We start from the raw sequence: 19,591 nt of genomic DNA, 5'->3' as shown, positions 1-19,591 counted from the left end.
CTAGCTGTGCAGAGGGTAACATGTTTGTTCAACATTTTGCAGATAAAAAATGTTGGTGTGTGCTCTGACTTTTGACCATACTTAGAGGCAATTCTTTGGGCCACTTTGTAGTCTTGTGCAACACTATGTTCATGCTCTCAGAGTGAGACTTGGCCTCTCTCTGCTTGTAAATGCTAACATGCCTGCATACGCCTAGTAAATCTGGTGAAGAACATTAAAAAAGTTATAGTCTGCTGCACACCTAAACAAGACCACAACTTGCATTTTGAGTGTGAAGTTAATTTATTGGCTCTAAAAGAAAAAAATTATATTGCTGCTAATTGGGTTACAATAAAATCAATTCCTGATGCCAATTCCTGACAGCTTGCAGTCTCATCCTGATTTGAGCAGAGATTGCTGCTTGGTCTCAATGCATTTGCCTTACTCCCAGAATCAACAGGAGGCTAATTGTCAAGGCAACTGCATTAGCAGCCAAATGAATTGGATCAAATCCTTTTGCTGCAAGGTGGCCAGAGGTGCTGCTGAATGGAGACAAAATTAGGACACTTGAGAACAGCTCAAGTTGTCCAATGGTTTTGATCCTAATCTATAGGACAGTCTTGGCAGGTTTCTCCCATTCTCCCCACCCACCCCGCTCTACGCCTCACTTTCTTATCTGTTTGGGGGAATATTGGTACTGGCCTGCCTCTCTGCACTGAACATGGAGATGAATTCTAGAAATATCTGGAATCCAGCAGCAAATTCTCCCTACGTGTTTGAGAAATGACTGCTGTGGGAGCTTACCAGCATCATTCCCCCCTATTCTCCACACTTCACTAGATCGGAAATCTCATGATAATGATGCAGGAGGATGGGCTGGTGAGTCTAACTCCCTGTATCACCTCCAAAACCCACAATGGGTTACTTTATATCATCTCATAAGCCCTGCCTGCCCTTGTGCCCTATGTATGTGCTGTGCAATAGAGATGGCTAGTAAAAAGTAAGCCAGATAGCCAGAGGTGCCTGCCAAGCCAACTAAGCAAGTGAGTGAGCGAGCTGTGACGCTTGCTATAAGGGAAGGCCACTTACCCCAGTCAAAGAGCCCTTGAGCGGAAAAAGCTGCTAGCTCGACATAGATGAATGCATTTACCATGTATTTAAATTGATGTTCCTATATTAAATAGAAATATTAAAACTGGACTGCATTTACATAAAGCATTTAGTAAAACCCCAAGCACAATAGACATCTATAATATTTTAGGAAGCTAGAGGTGTATCTCTGTCCCAGCCCTCTTGTGGAGGGGCTGGTGAGCCCACTCTCCAGATGTGTCCAGAGTCAACGTTGCTGGGAATAAGGTGGGAGAGAGACAGTTTCTGCTGCTGTTTTAACTAGCATCAACAATACTTTTCAAGGTCTCATGACTGTGGAACAAGGTTTGAAATACTTGTTATGGGATGTGGGGGAGAGAAAGAGGTACCCAGTGATATACCTCAGCTCTCTATTGATGCCCTTTGAGTACAACTTTAGAATATTTCAGGAAGAAAACATGATAAAATTCTTCATTTTTTCCCATCACAAATGATAGTAGAATTAAAGATCATGTTGCCATTGATAGAAGGAAGAACGTTTTTAAAAGGGCACTGAAAACAAATATGTGTTTTCTGCACTGCCCTAAATGCCATCAGTTTCATTATGAAACTTGGCATGTATTTGAAAATAATGACAGTGTGCAGTTGAAGACCAAGCAAAATGTAACATACTTACTGCAAACAGGTCATTCCAGACCATTTAAATTCCTTGTTTGGTTTTATGAATGGCTAGCATGTGGAAGAATCCATCCTCTGCCAGGAGATTATGAAAGGCCCTCTGAGAACCATCCAGCACACAGGAGATGAAGGAGGACAACCTCTGCCCTGCTCATTGGCTTGATACTACTAACATTTTTTGCTTTCCTTTTCCCCTTCCTTAATTTGTGAAGCAGAAGGTACCCCTAATTTGGAAAATCAAAGTCTTAATGGATCCATAAGCAGTGCTATTGATACAATACCCTGATTTTTTTTAACAAATTCATGAGAAGATACCATTTCTGCAAAGCAGGAGGGAGATTTATTGGAGAACAACAATGTTCTAAAATCTCCCCTCCACGTGCTACAATGATCACCACCAAGCTATGTGGTAGGCAATAATGATAGTATCCCAAAGACTAGAAGAAGAGACAAGCTCTCTGGGCTGATGAAATCCTGCCCTGCAGCTCACTCAAAAACATGAGGGCTATTCAAACAATCCACCCTCTTAGAAGAGAAATCCCTGGATCTCCAGGTAAAATCCTTGCCAAATATCTAGATACAATCACAGGCTTTTAGAATCTTAATAAAGGATAATGAGCCCCGCACTCCAGTATCACAAGCTAGCTTACCAAGTGCATTATAAAGAACAAGGTTGATATTAGGTTTTAAGTCAGATTAAGTTGTTGTATAACCTACAATTACACAGTTTTTCATTAAAAAAAATCAAGATGATAGGACTCAATAGGCCCTTGTTTGTATTTAACTTCTGTTTAATTGGATTGGTAGTGGCTGAAACATCTTGGAGCCAGGACCAGTAAGAAGATGATCCCAGCTGTTTTGCAGAGCTTAAGGCAGCAGACAGATAATGTGATCGTGCAAAGAAGACGATCGTGCAAAGAAGACTAAGGCCTTAATCCCAGTTTTTCATCAGCATCTGCTGTCACTGAGTCTTTAACCACAAAAATGTATATTAATTGTGCTCTGACATGTTCACATTTGCAGGCCAAGGAGGTTGCCTAAAAAGAGTGAGTTCCTCGTGTGTGTGTGTGTGTGTGTGTGTGTGGTGGGGCTCTCTCTTGCCCCTTTGCATTTTCCAAGGGTCAGCACCAGCCTAACTCCCCTCTGTTAATAAGACCCGCGATGGGCTTTCTCTGAAGAATTTTTGGTCTTAGAGAACTGTTGATGTTGTCCTAATGACAACATCAATATGCATTTAACTTTTCCTAGTTAGAATCTTAAATCGTGCATACAAGTTTTCCCCTCTCCAATTTTGGGGAGAACAGGTGCTCCATTCATGGTACAGCTTGCAACCTGCAGCAGGTGTGTGGAGTAGTGAATAGAGAGTGTCAGGCTGGGACTGAGAGACCTTGGTTCAAATCCCCACTCAGTCATGAAGCCCCCTGGGTGACATTGGGCCAGTCACTCAGCCTAACTTACCTCATGGAAATGTCTTGATTGGAAGGACGGGGAGAGGAAGAATTGGGCATGTGGCTCTGAGCTCTTTGGAGGAAAGGCAGGATAGAAATATAATACATAAATAAAAACCCTTCCAAGAACATCAGAAGAGCCATGCTGTATCATCAGACCAAAGGCCTACCTGGTCCAGCATCCTGTTTCCCACAGAGGCCGCTTGGAAGCCCACGAGCAGGATGTGAGGGCAAAAGTCCCCTTTCTTGTTCCCCAAGGATTAGTATTCAGAGGCATGCTGCCTTGATCCTCTTGATAAGGATCCTTATTAGAGAGACCTCACTATAGCTTGTGGTCTGGTTTTGTTTGGCATCTGGGTTGGATGTGGTATCAGATTGTGCACATCTGGCAGCTGGATATTTATTACCATGAAAGATTTTGCTTGTGTGGTTTATTTAAGTATCAGCGGATAGGCAAGAGCAGCTGCCCTGCAAGCAGCATCATGCTTCCTTGTGTGGTCCTTGGATTGGTGGTGGTAGTTAGGAACATTGTCTTGCCTGTATAAAGAGGCTGATTCTCTCAAGGTTTGTCTGGCAATTGATAGGGGTGGACCCCATTCTTACTTGCACCCCACCTGCCTATCAGTGGGCAGGTAGAACGAAGTCCTTTTCCAGTTTGAATTTGACCAGGGGAAAAAGAAAAGAGACTGAATTTTGGAGCTGGGTGGCAAGAAGTATGTGCTTAAACCACAGGGGGCTGGGGGCTCCACTGTTACTTTTTATGATTCCCCCTTAGCTTTTGTTTTTAGGAGGAGAGTTTGTTTTCTTGAGTGAGATCAACATAGCCTACACATGCTACAAGTGCAAATTGATTACACTGTTGGAAGAAAAAGTAGAGAACTGGAGCGGCGAGTGTTGACCCTCCAGGGAATAAGAGAAGATGAAGAATTCTTAGACAGAACGGAGGAATTACCATAGCAAAGTGAAGTACAGAAGCTAGAAGAGCAACAGCAAGCAGAGGCAGAAGAGGAAAATGCTGAAGCAAGGAAAAATGAAGTAGAGGATTCTCCTTGGAAAAGGGTGACAGTTACGACTGCAAGAACTAGAAGCCAGTCTGCACCAGTGGAAGCAGTGGAACTATGGAACCATTTTCAGGTACTAGAGGATGAGACTGGAGGAAGTCTGCAGAGGAAGAATTACAGGGGACCCTGCATGAGAGCGAGCAAGAGGCTGAAGGTCAGTCAAGCAGAGGCAATGAAATCAAGGCCTACAAAAACAAGAAGAGAAGAGTAGTAGTTGTGGGAGACTCCTTGCTGCGTCGGATTGAAACCCAAATATTTCGTGAAGACCCATGGACTTGCCAGGTACGCTGTCTCCCAGGAGTACAGATTAGCGACATGACTGAAGGGTTGCCTGCACTCATAAAGCCCACTGGCAGGTATCCCTTTCTTCTCATCCCTGTGGGAACAAATGATACCGCCAAGCGGAGCTACAAAGAAATCACATCAGACTTTGAAGTTTTGGGAAGGAAACTCAAAAATTTTGGGGCCCAGGTAGTTTTCTGATCCATCCTTCTAGTAGTTAGAAGAGGGATAGAAAGGAAAAGAAAAATACTCCGGGAGAATGACTGGCTACGAAGGTGGTGACGACAAGAGAGATTTGGATTCTGGGACCACGGGCTATTCTTCCTGGAAGATGGACTGTTGACGGGTCACAAGGGCTGGGAATAATGTGTTTGGCCACAGCGTGAAGAACTTCATCAGGAAGGCTTTAAACTGAATCCTACAGGGGAGGGAGATGTAAAGTTGGGGTAACAATGGGCAAAGGCTCATGCACCACAACGGAGAGAACAGCTCTAACAGCGCCCAATAATAGTCTTCAAAAACATGTAGGAAGCCAGACTATGAAGCACATGGTCTTCAATGTCTATATACTAATGCCCAGAGTATGAGAAACAAACAGAACAAACTTGAACTCTTAATACGAGAGGGACATTATGACTTGATAGGTGTAACTGAAACTAGGTGGGATGACTCCCATGACTGGAATACAGCAACTGAAGGATATAACTTGTTCAAAAAGAACAGGAGGAACAGAAAGGGAGGTGGAGTTGCACTATATGTTAAAAATACGTAACTCTGCACAGAAATACAAGGAGGATGAACTTGGTAGCCCCATCGAGAGCATCTGGGTGGAAATAAATGGAGCAAAGAATAAAAGGAACCTGGTGGTCAGAGTCTACTACTGGCCACCCAATCAAGGAGAAGACGGGGATGTAACTTTTGAAAAGCAGATAGCCAATGTTTCAAGGAAGCATGATGTAGTAGTACTGGGGGACCTCAATTTCTCTGATATTTGTTGAGAGACAAATTCTGCAAAACATGGCCCCTCCAGGAAATTCCTGACTTGTGTTGCTGATAACTTCCTCCTACAGAAACTGGAGGAAGAAACTAGAGGATTAGCTATCCTTGACTTGATCCTAAGCAACAGAGACGACTTAGTGGATAAAGTAGGGAGTCCTTTATTTATTTATTTGAAGTAATTTTATGCTGCTCCTCAGCAAAAAGGCTCCCAGAGTGGCTTAGATATAATAAATGAAACAAGTCAATCCCTGGGCATCTGTACACCAGCCTGAAATCCTGCCTTTAAAACGGGGCTTTCTGCTTCTGCTTTAAATGCAGGATCACAATGACTCCGTTTTTCACGTGTTTTCTTTCCCCCCCTCTTCCCCCCCCCCCCCGTATCTGAGCCTTCCATTATCTTTCATTGATCTTGCTCCTCTTCTTGCCGCTTTACATCTTTTGATGGAGGGAACTGAAGCGGAACACAATGGGGTAATTTGATAGCTCATTATCTGCGATCTATTTAAAAACAGAACAAAGGGCATTTAGGGGATCTGTACACCTGAAGGTCACCGATGCAATGAATATGAACTTGAGCACGCTCTGGGAGAGAGCGCAGGACAGGAAGGCCTGGCGTGCTATGGTCCATGGGGTCACGAAGAATCGGACACAACTGAATGACTGAACAACAACAACAACAACACCTGAAGTTTATTGCGCATTCATGGTTGCTCACTCACTGAATTGTGTGGGTCCATTACATGACGTTGTTGTTGTCCAGTCATTATTCCACTATTTCCTCCCACCTATCCTGTGTTTTCCTCAAATGGAAAAAAAAATGGGTATTTTTCCAGATATGCGCAAATGGAGTGCCATGTCCTCCCTGTGTATTTCTCCCCTAGCATCAATGAAGCTCTGAGTGTGGTTGTTGGGGGCATGGTCATGATGTCAAAGGTGGTGACGAAGGTGTTCAGCTTTCCTGTTCCTGCACCATTTTGGCTCCTCGCCTTTTTCAGCCTGCCTGTTCAAAACAGAGCGGCAGAGCAGCAGAACAGCAGAGTGGCAGAGCGGAGAGGGGGGCAGCAGAGGGGCTGAGCAGCAGGGACTGGCCAAAAGCATGGATGAGGTAGGCAGGGCCCAGGGAGATCGGTGGGGGGCTGTCCGCATGTCAGTCCCCATCCACCAGTAATGTGCAAGGGGAGGGAAAGGGGTAGGAACCTAGGAGCAAGCATTGCTGAACCTGGAGCATGTGTAATGCCTCGTCACAGAAACATAACACTATGGGAATGGCCATCTACAGAGAAGGAAGCACATGTAAAGGGAATCAGTTGTGATCCTGCATTTAAAATGGAAGCGGAAAGCCCTGTTTTAAATGCAGGATTTTAGGCTGGTGTAGAAATCCCCTTAGTACAGGAGATGCCTTGGATGATCACTGCATCATGGAAAGAGCCTGCAAACTTCAATTCGCAGGATAAACGCCTAGTGTGAAGGAGCTCCCTGACCGCAGGTTTACAATCTAAATCTTTTGAATTGGTGCCACTTGTTCAGTGTGTGTACTGATAAATCAACATATACTATAAAAGCATCAGAAGTCCCCAAGTTCTCTTCATGAGGAAATGGACCCTGCAAAAGCCATTGGAGGCAGGGTACACCAAATGCAGCCCCTGCTGTACGTTCCTGGGAGGGGTGATCTTTCCCTGAGCTCTCTTGTCCTAGTGGCTCTGTAAGGGCTTCTAGGAGAAAAGGGAACATCGGCATACTGAATGTTCATAATGCCAAATAATCACACCACAAGATTGGCCAAGGCTGCCTCGTGGTTGTGTGCTCCCTGTAGCATCTGGACTTAAAAGGAGGAAGGAGTACACTTGCAAGAAGGACCAAGAAAGGTAATTTTTAAAAGGGTCCTTTGCTCAGAAATAGCTCCTAGACATCCCAGATGTGGCTTCAATTGCTTAAAATGCAGAGGGGCTGGTTAGTGATTCCAGCTCAAGTATACTTGCTTTTCCAGCAAACACCTTCCTTTGGGGTAAAATAGGAAGAGTATCTTCGTGATGCTCCTGGATTGCCACATTGTCCTGTTGTATTATAAATTGTTCATCATACTGAACGTCCTCCTGAAAGCGGCCTGCCAAAGCCCACCATTCAATGAACTTAGCTTTTACTGGTTTAGATAGCATATTTTATAAATGATGTTTATTGATGTTTTAGGATAGGTAGCCACTTTGTAGTCACTGAGAAAAGTAAAGTAAAAACATTTCTAAATGATTGGGAATTAGAAGTATTTCTGTGGCCCCATCAACATAATGATAGATTATCAAAACTTGGCAATAAAGTAGGTTTTCCTGATCTGACCACTTCCTCTCTTCATGGCAATCTGGTGTGAGTGTGGGTGTATTATTTGGTTAGGGCAGTGGAGAGGGGAGGCTTTGTTCATGATCTGCTTTATTCAGCATGTCTTTTAAACCAAGGTTATGGGTCTGAACCCAAGTGCAAATATGGAAATGGTTTGCCAAGGAGCTGGAGTGTGATGCTTTAGACCTGAGCTCAGACCCTTTCTCAGTCATATCAGCTACAAATTGGTTAGCTAGACTTTGCATGAATCTTCCTCCCTCCATGTAGCAAGAAACTATCCACTAGCCAGATGATGTCCCTTGCCAAGGGTGCTATAGGATCAATAAAATGTCAGCTGGACCATCATGTATTTATTGCCTCTGGGATCCTGAGAGTTGCACCTTCAGCCATTTGATCTTACCATTCAGACTTCACTTATGTATCACATTTGCACCCCATCATTCCTTCTAGGAACTCAGGGTTCCTCTCCCCAATTTCCCCCCTCACAATAAACCTGTGAAGTAGATGTGGTTGAAAGACAGTGCCTGCCCAGCCAGTCTCATACCTGCTGCTTTGTTCTGGGTCAATATTAACACCAGTCTCCTGGCTGACCCTGTCTACACTGGTGTCACTAAGAGATATTTCCCACTGCCATATGGTGCTGTATTCACTTCAGAGTCCTAATTTCAGGATCTCTCAAAATTAATTCCTTAATCTGTCTCAAAAAATTGTAATTAAGACATTGACAACCTGACATTTAATCACTAGAATAGTAACAGCCTGCTACTCAATTCAAGAGCAGCTACACATGTCAGTGAACCCCCTTGAAAGAATGATGCATCCCCTAATGTCATTGCCAAATGCTCCCGTGCCAGCTTTGAGCTTTCCACTGAAGAGCCTTTCAGACCACTGCCAGTAGCTTTCTAAAGCATCCTGAAGCCTGGCTTCAGTCACTCACATGTTTTCTTTTCATCAGCTTCCAGTTCTTGCTTATGCCTTATGTGTATAATGCCACACAACAAACCCCCTGATTCTAGGGATGGACGAAAGTCACTTACCTGATCCCGAAGCTTGCTTCGCGATGGGGGGGAGGCGCCCCGTCCCTCCCCGCCGAAATTCTGGCCGGGGGGGAGGCGCCCCGTCCCTCCGGCTGCGAATCTCGTCTCCTGCCAGGACACAAATGGCGGCGGCCATAGCCACCGCCGTTTGCGTCCTTGCAGTCAGCCGTGATAGGCTACGTAAATCTTTATGTAGCCTATCACGTTTGTTTACTTGGAAATGGCGGTGGCGGCAGCCAGTCGGAAGACCGGCCGCCGCCGAACCGCCGCCGGAGCCACCGCCGCCAGGAGGATTTGCCCAAGGTAAGTCCCATCCCAGGGGGGGCAGGGGGGGCAGACCGTTTCTCCACCAATTTTGGGGGGCCGAATGCGCTGGCATTCGGCCTCCCCGAGATTCGTGGAGAAATTCTCTGACATCCCTACCTGATTCCACTCTGACAAAATTCATAATTGCAGTATATTAATCCCTGCATTTTTCACAGCTTGCTCTGTAACTACTAAGAGTGGCATATGCTAATAGGCTGAACGCCTGGGGTCAGTGATCAGAACAGTGAACCACAAAGCAAAAACTAGGAACAAAAGGAGGCGAAGCCAGAGTGGCTCCAATGTTCAATAGCTGGTTGTGGGGAAGGCTGCATCCTTCCCACCTGTCCACATGCCTCTTAAGGCCAGAGTCAGATCCCTGTTGCTGCCATTCTTGAAATGCAGTGGCCATGAAATGGGCGTCTCTGCTGTGCCTGCTACTAGATTTCTCTGGAGATGGTTTCAGGAATGAAACTGACACAGGAGCACTGACACTCATTCAATTGCTCAGAATGTGAAGTCACCTTGACAGGATTCCTAAGACGTAGATCTTAATACCTATGTCAGTAAAGTGTAACATTCACACACCCCCGGCCCTGCTCTCCAATGTTAGGGGCCAAAAGTAACACCTTTTCTCTTTAGGCACAAACTTCTTACCTGTCAGTGTTTTCTGCAGCAATCTTGAACTTTGGGGAATAATTGTATCTCCCTACTTTGTGCATAATACAAAGTTAACTGTGGCTATTTCCCCCAAGCAGTGGGCATGCTCAAGTCAGAGTTAAGCTGATCAATGAGAAAAAGTTCTACCTACTCCACTAAGTGATACACAGTTCCTACATTAAATGGTAAAATCTAACCTCCAACCAGACCTCATATTTTGGAATGTGATACTAGCTAACCCAATAATGTCCCAGTATTTCAAATCAATATGAAGGAGATACAAAGGAACGAAAATTCTGGCAGTCCCTAGATTCAGATTTGGATTTTCCTTGTGCATGTATTTTTAAATGCACTACTTCACACTTCTCTTTGAATAGGGCTAGCAAGTGGACTGAGTGTTGAACTTAGGAGACCCCATTTCAGATCTAGCTTTGTCCATGAACTCACTGGGACCAACTGAAGTAATTCACATGTAAGCCTCATTGATACCTCACTTAGGTGCCACTGGGGGGGCTTTGGCAAGCCCACATGTAGCCACGTCACTGCCACCTATCATAGGAGGATGATAAAAATACATATCACTGCACAGAAATACAGGAGGATGGGCTTGGTAGCCCCATCGAGAGCATCTGGGATAAAATAAATGGCGCTAAGAATAAAAGGAAACGGGCGGTCGGCGTCTACTACCAGCCACCCAATCAAGGAGAAAACGAAGATGAAACTTTTGTAAAGCAAATTGCCAATGTTTCAAGGAAGCATGATGTAGTAGTAATGGGGAACTTCAATTTGCCTGATATTTGTTGAGAGACAAATTCTGCAAAACATGGCCCCTCCAAGAAATTCTTGACTTGTGTTGCTGATAATTTCCTCCTATAGAAAGTGAAGGAAGGAAGTAGAGGATCAGCTATCCTTGACTTGATCCTAACCAGCAGAGATGACTTAGTGGATAAAGTTGCAGTTATGGGAGCTCTGGGGGAAAGTGACCATGTTAGACTTGAGTTCTTGGTTCTAAAGGAAGCAAAAGCCGAGTGTAGCCAAAAATGTACTCCGGATTTTAGGAAAGCCAATTTCAATAAACTCAGAACAATGATAAGTAAGGTCCCATGGCAAGTGACTCTAACAAGAACAGAAGTCCAAGTTGGATGGGAGTTTTTTAAAAAGGAAATTCTAAAGGCACAATTACAAACCATTCCAACAAGAAAAAAAGGTGGAAGACAACAGAAGAAGCCAATGTGGCTTCACAAAAAGCTCAGAGATTACCTGAAAACAAAAAAGGACACATATAGGAAGTGGAAGGAAGGCCAAGTAACAAAGGAAGAGTACAGGCAGGTCGCACAGAATTGCAGGGATGGCGTCTGGAAGGATAAAGCTGAGAATGAGCTGAGGTTAGCGAGGGATGCTAAAAGCAACAAAAAAGGCTTTCTTCAGCTACATGCATAGTAAAAGACAGAGGAAAGAAAGGGTGGTTCAGCTATTAAATAAGAATAGCAAAATGATAACAGATGACGAAGAAAAGGCAGAGGTGCTCAATTCCTACTTTGGCTCAGCCTTCTCCCAAAAGAGGGTCTACGACCCCCTAGCAAACGCAAAGTACAGGCTGAAGGGGGAGGATTGCAGCCTGAGATCGATAGGCATATGGTCAAGGAAGACCTAATTACTTTGAATGAGTTCAAATCTCCAGGGCCAGATGAACTGTGTCCTAGAATAATAAAGGAACTGGCAGAAGAACTCTCAGAGCCACTGTCTATTATCTTTGAGAAATCATGAAGGACGGGTGAAGTGCCAAATGACTGGAGGAGGGCTTATGTTGTCCCTATCTTCAAAAAAAAAAAGTGTTGCACTCAATATGCCAACAAATTTGGAACACTCAACAATGGCCGCAAGACTGGAAAAGGTCAGTTTACATTCCAATTCCAAAGAAGGGCAACGCCAAAGAGTGTTCAAACTACCGCACAATTGCGCTCATTTCACATGCCAGCAAGGTGATGCTCAAAATCCTACAAGCTAGGCTTCAGCAGTATGCGAACCGAGAACTACCGGAAGTACAAGCTGGGTTTCGAAGAGGCAGAGGAACTAGAGATCAAATCGCCAACATTCGCTGCATCATGGAGAAAGCAAGAGAATTCCAGAAAAACGTCTATTTCTGCTTCATTGACTACACTAAAGCCTTTGATTGTGTGGATCACAACAAACTGTGGCAAATTCTTAAAGTGATGGGAGTACCAGACCACTTTACCTGTCTCCTGAGAAACCTGTACGAGGGTCAAGAAGCAACAGTAAGAACCAGACATGGAACAACCGAGTGGTTCAAAATTGGGAAAGGAGTACGACAAGGCTGCATATTGTCACCCTGCTTATTTAACTTATATGCAGAGTACATCATGAGAAATGCTGGGTTGGATGAATCAGAGGTTGGAATTAAGATTGCTGGGAGAATTATCAACAACCTCCGATATGCAGACGATACCACCCTAATGGCAGAAAGCGAAGAGGATCTAAAGAGCCTCTTGTTGAGGGTGAAAGTGGAGAGTGCAAAAGCTGGTTTGAAACTCAACATTAAAAAAACTAAGATCATGGCATCTGGCCCCATCACTTCCTGGCATATAGAAGGGGAAGAAATGGAAGCAGTGACAGATGTTACTTTCTTGGGCTCCAAGATCACCGCAGACGGTGACTGTAGCCATGAAATTAAAAGACGCTTGCTCCTTGGGAGGAAAGCTATGGCAAACCTAGACAGCATAGTAAGAAGCAGAGACATCCCCTTGCCGACAAAGGTCCGTCTAATCAAAGCTATGGTTTTCCCAGTAGTAACGTATGGCTGTGAGAGCTGGACTATAAGGAAGGCTAAGCGCCGAAGAATTGATGCTTTCGAACTGTGGTGCTGGAGAAGACTCTTACGAGTCCCCTGGACTGCAAGGAGGTCCAATCAGTCCATCCTAAAGGAAATCAACCCTGAGTACTCATTGGAAGGACAGATAATGAAGCTGAAGCTCAAACATTTTGGCCACCTAATGCGAAGAGAAAACTCTCTGGAAAAGACCCTGATGCTGGGAAAGACTGAAGGCAAAAGGAGAAGGGGACGGCAGAGGATGAGATGGCTAGATAGCATCACCAATGCAATGAATATGAACTTGAGTACACTCCGGGAGAGAGCGCAGGACAGGAAGGCCTGGCGTGCTATGGTCCATGGGGTCACGAAGAGTCGGACACGATTGAACGACTGAACAACAACAACAACAACAACATCTTCAAAAAGGGCAAAAAGGAGGAACCTGGGAACTACAGACCAGTCATAGATTCATAGATTCATAGTCAGTCTGACATCAATCCCTGGGGACATTCTGGAGCAGATTATAAAACAATCAGTCTGTAAGCACCTTGAAAACAATGCAGTGATTACTCAAAGCCAACATGCATTTGTCAAGAACAAATCCTGCCAGATGAATCTGATCTCATTTTTTGATCAGGTAACCTCCGTTGTGGACTGTGGGAATGCTGTGGACATCATATACCTTAACTTCAGCAAAGCTTTCGACAAAGTGCCCCATGATATCCTTATGAGCAAATTAGCTCAAAGTGGGCTAGACAAAACAACAATCCGGTGGATCCACAGTTGGCTACAAGATCGGACTCCAATGGGATCTTCTCAAACTGGGGGAGGTAACGAGTGGGGTACTGCAGGGCTCAGTCATGGGCCCAGTGCTCTTCAACCTTTTTATGAATGATTGGGAGGAGGAGGTGCAGGGAATGCTGATCAAATTTGCAGATGATACAAAATTGGGTGGGATAGCTAATACCCTGAAAGACAGAAACAGAATTCAAAGTGATCTTGATAGACTGGAGCACTGGGCTGAAAACAACAGAATTAAATTTAATGGGGATAAATGCCAAGTTCTGCACCTAGGAAAAAGAAACCAAATGCACAGTGACAAGATGGGGGATCCGTGGCTCAGCAACACTACAAGCAAGAAAGATCTTGGAATTGTTGTCGATCACAAGCTGAATATGAGCTAACCATGTGATGTGGCTGCAAAAAAGGCAAATGCTCCTTTGGGCTGTATTAATAGAAGCATAGCTTCCAAATCCCGGGAAGTACTAGTTCCCGTCTAGTCAGCACTCATTAGGCCTCATCTGGAGTACTGTGTCCAGTTCTGGGCACCACACTTGAAGAAGGATGCAGACAAACTGGAGAGGGTTCAGAGGAGGGCAACAAAGATGATCAGAGGACTGGAAACAAAGCCCTAAAGAACTGGGCATGTTTAGCCTTGAGAAGAGAAGACTGAGGGGAGAGATGATAGCGCTCTTCAAGTACTTGAAAGGTTGTCACAGAGAGGAAGGCCAGGATCTCTTCTTGATCATCCCAGAGTGCAGGACACGGAATCATGGGCTCAAGTTACAGGAAGCCAGATTCCGGTTGAACATCAGGAGAAAATTCCTGACTGTTAGAGCAATACGACAATGGAACCAATTCCCTAGGGAGGTGGTGGGCTCTCCCACACTGGAGGTGTTCAAGATGAAGCTGGACAGCCATCTGTCAGGGATGCTCTGACTTGGATTCCTGCATTGAGCAGGGGGTTGGACTCGATGGCCTTGTAGGCCCCTTCCAACCCTACTACTCTATGATTCTATTCTATGATTCTATGAATACTGGGGTGGGTTGCCGTTTGCAAATGCTCTTTTGGGCTGGATTAATAGAAGTATAACTTCCAAATCCGTGAAGTACTAGTTCCCCTCTACTCAGCACTGCTTAGGCCTCATCTTGACTACTGTGTCTAGTTCTGGGCACCACACTGTAAGAAGGATGCAGATAAACTGGAGAGGGTTCAGAGGAGGGCAACGATGATGATCAGGGGACTGGAAACAAAGCCGTATGAGGAGAGACTGAAAGAACTAAGCATGTTTAGCCTTGAGAAGACTGAGGCAAGATAGGATAGCGCTCTTCGAGTCCTTGAAAGGTTGTCACAGAGAGGAAGGCCAGGATTTCTTCTCGATCATCCCACAGTGCCGGACATGGAATAATGGGCTCAAGTTACAGGGAGCCAGATTCTGGCTGAACATCAGGAAAGAATTCCTGACTGTTAGAGCAATACGACAGTGGAACCAATTACCTAGAGAGGTAGTGGGCTCTCCCACACTGGCGACATTCAAGATGAAGCTGGACAGCCACTTGTGAGGGATGCTTTGACATGGATTCCTGCACCGATCAGGGGGTTGGACTCAGTGGTCTTATAGGCCCCTTCCAACCCTACTATGCTATGATTCTATGATAACACTACCCTACCCTACAGCCATGTCATAAGGAAGATTGAGACGGTGCATGCATGAAGTGTTTTAAATGTCCAGGAGGATCTTTAAATGAACTGAATGGGCCTGTGAAGTGGGCTGGTTATCAAAGGCATTTGCTTCAAAAAAAAGGGGGGGGGTGTTTGTGTGTGACATTTTGAATTGGTAATTTAGCTTCTGATAAGGAATAGTCACAACTGCTCTTAATATTCATTGCCTTTTTGGCAGTTTCAAATATTTCAGATCTCAAATATACTTGGTGGTGATTCATGTGTATCTGACCCATGGACCGATTCAGCAGACACTTATAAATGGCTGCAAGTGGCATTTATAAGTGGCAGAGGTGAAATATTCAGCCCAAATTCTGGGTTTTGCTATTTCAGCAGCACATATAATAATTGTGCATTTGCAGAGATTTCTTTTGCCTCTAGCAGCATTTTCTGGATAAATATTGTGTCCTGTCTCCATTCCATTGAAAACAATAGTGCTGCCTTCAGCACCTGGTAAAGAGGCTACATCACTTTGAGAGAGTGACTCTCAAGTACAGTACAGGTACATCAGTGGTTCATAGTTGCCTGCTCAAGTTGGTGCTCCTGTTGTGCAACTGCTCTGAAAGTCATTGCTTATCTAGGTCAGCTTGTTCTCTTTTATTTTAACTTTTCAAGTGCCAGAATTCTTTGACGCATTAGATGATTTTAACAGAAGACTCTGAATCAATCTTTCTGCATATCAGAAAGGACACAATTGTCATGGTCCTGGCCTCTCATCCCTCATCCTCAGAAGATGAAGGTCCTGAGTTAATGAATCAGGGAAAAGGCTTAGTTACAGAAGGGCATTATGAGGCCTCAGGGACCAGCCCCCCTGTGTTATATTGCCATCCTTAGATTCTGAGGACTCTAGCCATGAAGATACCACCACACCACAGCCACTTCTATATCACTGCATTTCAAAGCTGATGAAAGAGACCAGCTCCTTTAAGCGGGAAGGCCTTTGTCAAGGGGGAGGCATGGCTAACAAGCCTAAAGGAAGCCAGACTCATAATTCTGTGCCGTCACAATCTGCTGCTTGTTGGAGCATCATACAGGCAACCTTGTCTATGGTACTGCTCTGTTCCTGTCTCTCTGGGAGACCTGGTCAGAATCCACTGAACCTGACTTGCCCCAAGTCATCAGTGTGGACTGGACCTCATAGTGCCCAAGGAAGCTAGCTCCTCACTGTCACAGCAGGACTTGCTGGTTGAATACAGCACCATTGCAACTAAGAAGTTACTATGTAAATGTGGAGCACTCTTAAGGAGACAACATGGACACAATCACTTGTGTTTCACACTTGCGGTGTGAAAATGGTTTTCAAAAATTAGATCTGAAGATGTCCTGAATTAGTCCCACTGAACTTGTAATACAACTTAAATCAAGTTATAACCTTGAGTGATATAACTGAATTAATTACTAATTTATAGTTACCTTTATTCACTTGTTCCCAGAAATTTTTAAGTGCTTCAACCAGTCCAAGATGGACTTGCCAGCTTACCAAATGCTCTCAGCTTTTAAAAAGCGTGTTTAGCTGAATCACAGCTATATGTCTGTATAGAACTACAATTGTCTTTGAGCAGCTCAGCAACCATGCTCTCTGATTTACCCATTTCAGACAAGATGCCAAAAAGCACTGCCTTGAGGAAATTAGAATGTAAACTTAGATTCAAGCTAACATCCCTCCGGGGCATGGGTGGGCAGACTTCAGGCTTGTGGGATCTGCTTTGTTTTTTAGTAGAACCCCCAAAGTCCAAGCAAAGCCAGCAAAATAGTGGCATCATCAGCGGCCCTTCTCCGTGAGCCCCTGCCAAAGGAAGTGAGGCGGGTGGCTACTAGGAGGAGGGCTTTTTCTGTTGTGGCACCCCGGCTCTGGAATGAGCTCCCTAGTGAGGTTCGCCTGGCGCCTACATTGTACTCCTTTCGGCGCCAGGTGAAGACCTTTTTATTTTCCCAGGCTTTTTAGCTTTCTAAATTTTTATCTTTGCTGTTTTAAATCTGTATTTTAAATTCCTGTACTGCTGCTAGGTTTTATTGTGGTTGTATTGTTATATTGTGGTTTTAATGTTCTATATATTTTAAATTGTTTTATTGTGTGTTGTTTGGTTTTAATTTTTGTGAACTGCCCAGAGAGCTTCGGCTATTGGGCGGTATAGAAATGAAATGAAATAAATAAAAATAAATAAATAAATAAAATGAGGAGCGGGGGCACACATACACTTAGAATGAAGAAATGGAGTACCTCTGAGCACATGCCCAGCCAGGAAATTGTTTTTTGTACCAGAACTGAACTTGTAGTCCTTTCACACAAAAATAAATTTCTGCTTTGCTTCATTAGCCCAATTTAGAACCCACAAAGAAGGGTTTTTGCTATTGTTACATGACTGGGAGTCAGAAAACTTTTGCTAACCTATTGCAAATCACTCAGAGATCTGCCAGTAGATCTTGATGTACCTTCTGCCCACCCCTGTTCTAAGGAGTTTGTCAAGTGTGGAGTGCCAGTGTGGTGTAATGGTTAGAGTGTTGGACTGGGAGCTGGGAGATCCGGGTTCTAGTCCCCACTTGGCCGTGGAAGCTCACTGGGTGACTTTGGGCCAGTCACAGACTCTCAGCCCAACCTACCTCACAGGGTTGTTGTTGTGAGGATAAAATGGAGGAGGAGGATTATGTACGCCGCCTTGGGTTCCTTAAGGAGGAAAAAAGGCAGGATATAAATGTTAATAAATAAATAAATAAATAAGTGTGAATGACTGTCTGTCCCTACAACAATGGCCATCCATGCCAGACACTGGAGCTGCTCCTCTCATGCCTTCCCAGGAGCTGTTAAGACTCATACGGTTTTGGGTGGCTGTTGAAGCACATTGCCTAAAGTCTTTGCTTGGACCCCTCGGGCTCCTCTGGATGGTTTATATGTTGCTGTGTTTGCTTGAGTGGAACTGCGGAAGGTGATAATCAAACATTATGTTGCAGGGTCTTAGAAAAAGTATTTAAGCTTCTTCTTCGTGGTCTGTGCATCACACATGACACACGTGGGCTCTGCGCCTGCATGAGGCCTTGATTCGGGAACCTCCAGTAGCTGAGGAGTTTTGGCTGGAACCCCTCCCCCACCATCCCAGTGCTCATGCCCCAACGGGTTCCTGCTCCTTCCCTCAGTTCTTCTTTGACCACCATTGTGGCTTGGGTTTTGCTGAGGTTTTATTCTAACCTTCTTCCCTTCTGCTGTAGTTTTCTCCCTTTCCAGTATATATTTTATTTGTTTGTTTTTGTTAAGATCTTCATGATCATTGAATATGATCATTGGCCCTGAAGGTGCCTTTCTGCAGATGCATCCAATGTGGCAGTAAGCTCCTACCGACTGATGGGCATTCTTTCTGCTTATTTTATCTCAGAGAAAGTCACATCACTGAGACTTGTGTTCACTGCCAGGCCTTTACCAAGCAGGCCCATTGTAAGAGGTCGGCTAGGTTTAAAGAAGTGCTGTGGAGCACCTGCAGAAAAGAAGGCTCAGCTTCAACTGAGTTTGCAAGTGCCATCTGAGCTAGTCATACCTGCCTCACAAGAGGCAAAAGTATCAGGGCTTGCTTCACCCCCCGCTCTGCCTCTAGTCATGGGCCATACTGATCCCCCTACACCAAGGCAATTCTTAACTATCTCAGTAGTGAAGAGGCTACCTAAGAAAGGACTCTGAAATCTTCAGATACTCTAGGAAATAAACAGGAGGAGTCGAGGAAACTGCAAGATTTCCTGTGAAGAACACCTCTGACGATTCCAGCTCCATCACCACTCTTAGTCTCACTGATACCAATGGCACCATTTGTACTGAGGCAGGAAGAGAACCAAGTTGCTTCCATGTCAGAGGATTAAAGATCTCACTTCACCTTGAGACTGAGAGAGATGGGATTTGTTCAGACCCTCTTTGTAGCATAGTCCTCAACATCGGGAGGAATATTGCCACCGACAGCACTCTACAGTCTCCACTGCATCCGATACTTACCAGTCAGAGCAGAGAGAGAGATTCCTTCAACCATTCCCATTCCCATTATGGGAACATACCAGATCACCTATTTCTGAATGGGAGCAGCGTGCAGAGTGGTTCCCCCTCGTCATACTTCTTACTGGAAGGACTGGCATACCAGACAGGATCGAGACTACTATGATTGCATGAGGTATCTTGGTACTGTCTCCCTCGATACCGAAATGCTCCATCTGCATCCACATCCAGACTGCCTGTTGACAATGTTTTTCTGCCTCTTCTTCCATTGTTGCCAAGGTCATTGGCTACTCTGGTGCATGGGGTCCCACCACCAGTCAAGTTGCAGTAGGAGCGCAGGGTTCCTTTTCTGCTCTCTTGTGATCATCAGACTAATCTCTCTTCAGCACCGACCTCAGCCCAAGTAGTCCAGGAGCCTGCC

The 19,591-nt window shown here is 44.8% G+C and overlaps 1 protein-coding gene across 16 annotated transcripts in view; it reads left to right on the top strand.

The window, feature by feature from the left end:
* The window catches only part of WDR72 (WD repeat domain 72), a 215,406-nt gene that overhangs the window by 144,353 nt on the left and 51,462 nt on the right, over positions 1-19,591 (top strand). For 3 of the 16 annotated variants that reach the window (XR_014785277.1, XR_014785275.1, XR_014785273.1), the window contains one exon: positions 2,554-11,907. The exons of the other annotated variants lie outside the window; for them this stretch is intronic. The gene's annotated coding sequence lies outside the window, so the exon portion shown is untranslated. Of the gene's footprint in view, positions 1-2,553; positions 11,908-19,591 lie in introns of those variants that run through there. 16 annotated transcript variants of the gene reach the window in all.

The sequence above is a fragment of the Heloderma suspectum genome, chromosome 11, assembly GCF_057233095.1.
Source record: "Heloderma suspectum isolate Gila_16-S chromosome 11, 16-S_ref, whole genome shotgun sequence".
Lineage (NCBI taxonomy): Eukaryota > Metazoa > Chordata > Lepidosauria > Squamata > Helodermatidae > Heloderma > Heloderma suspectum.
This window is presented reverse-complemented; position numbering and strand designations above follow the sequence as displayed.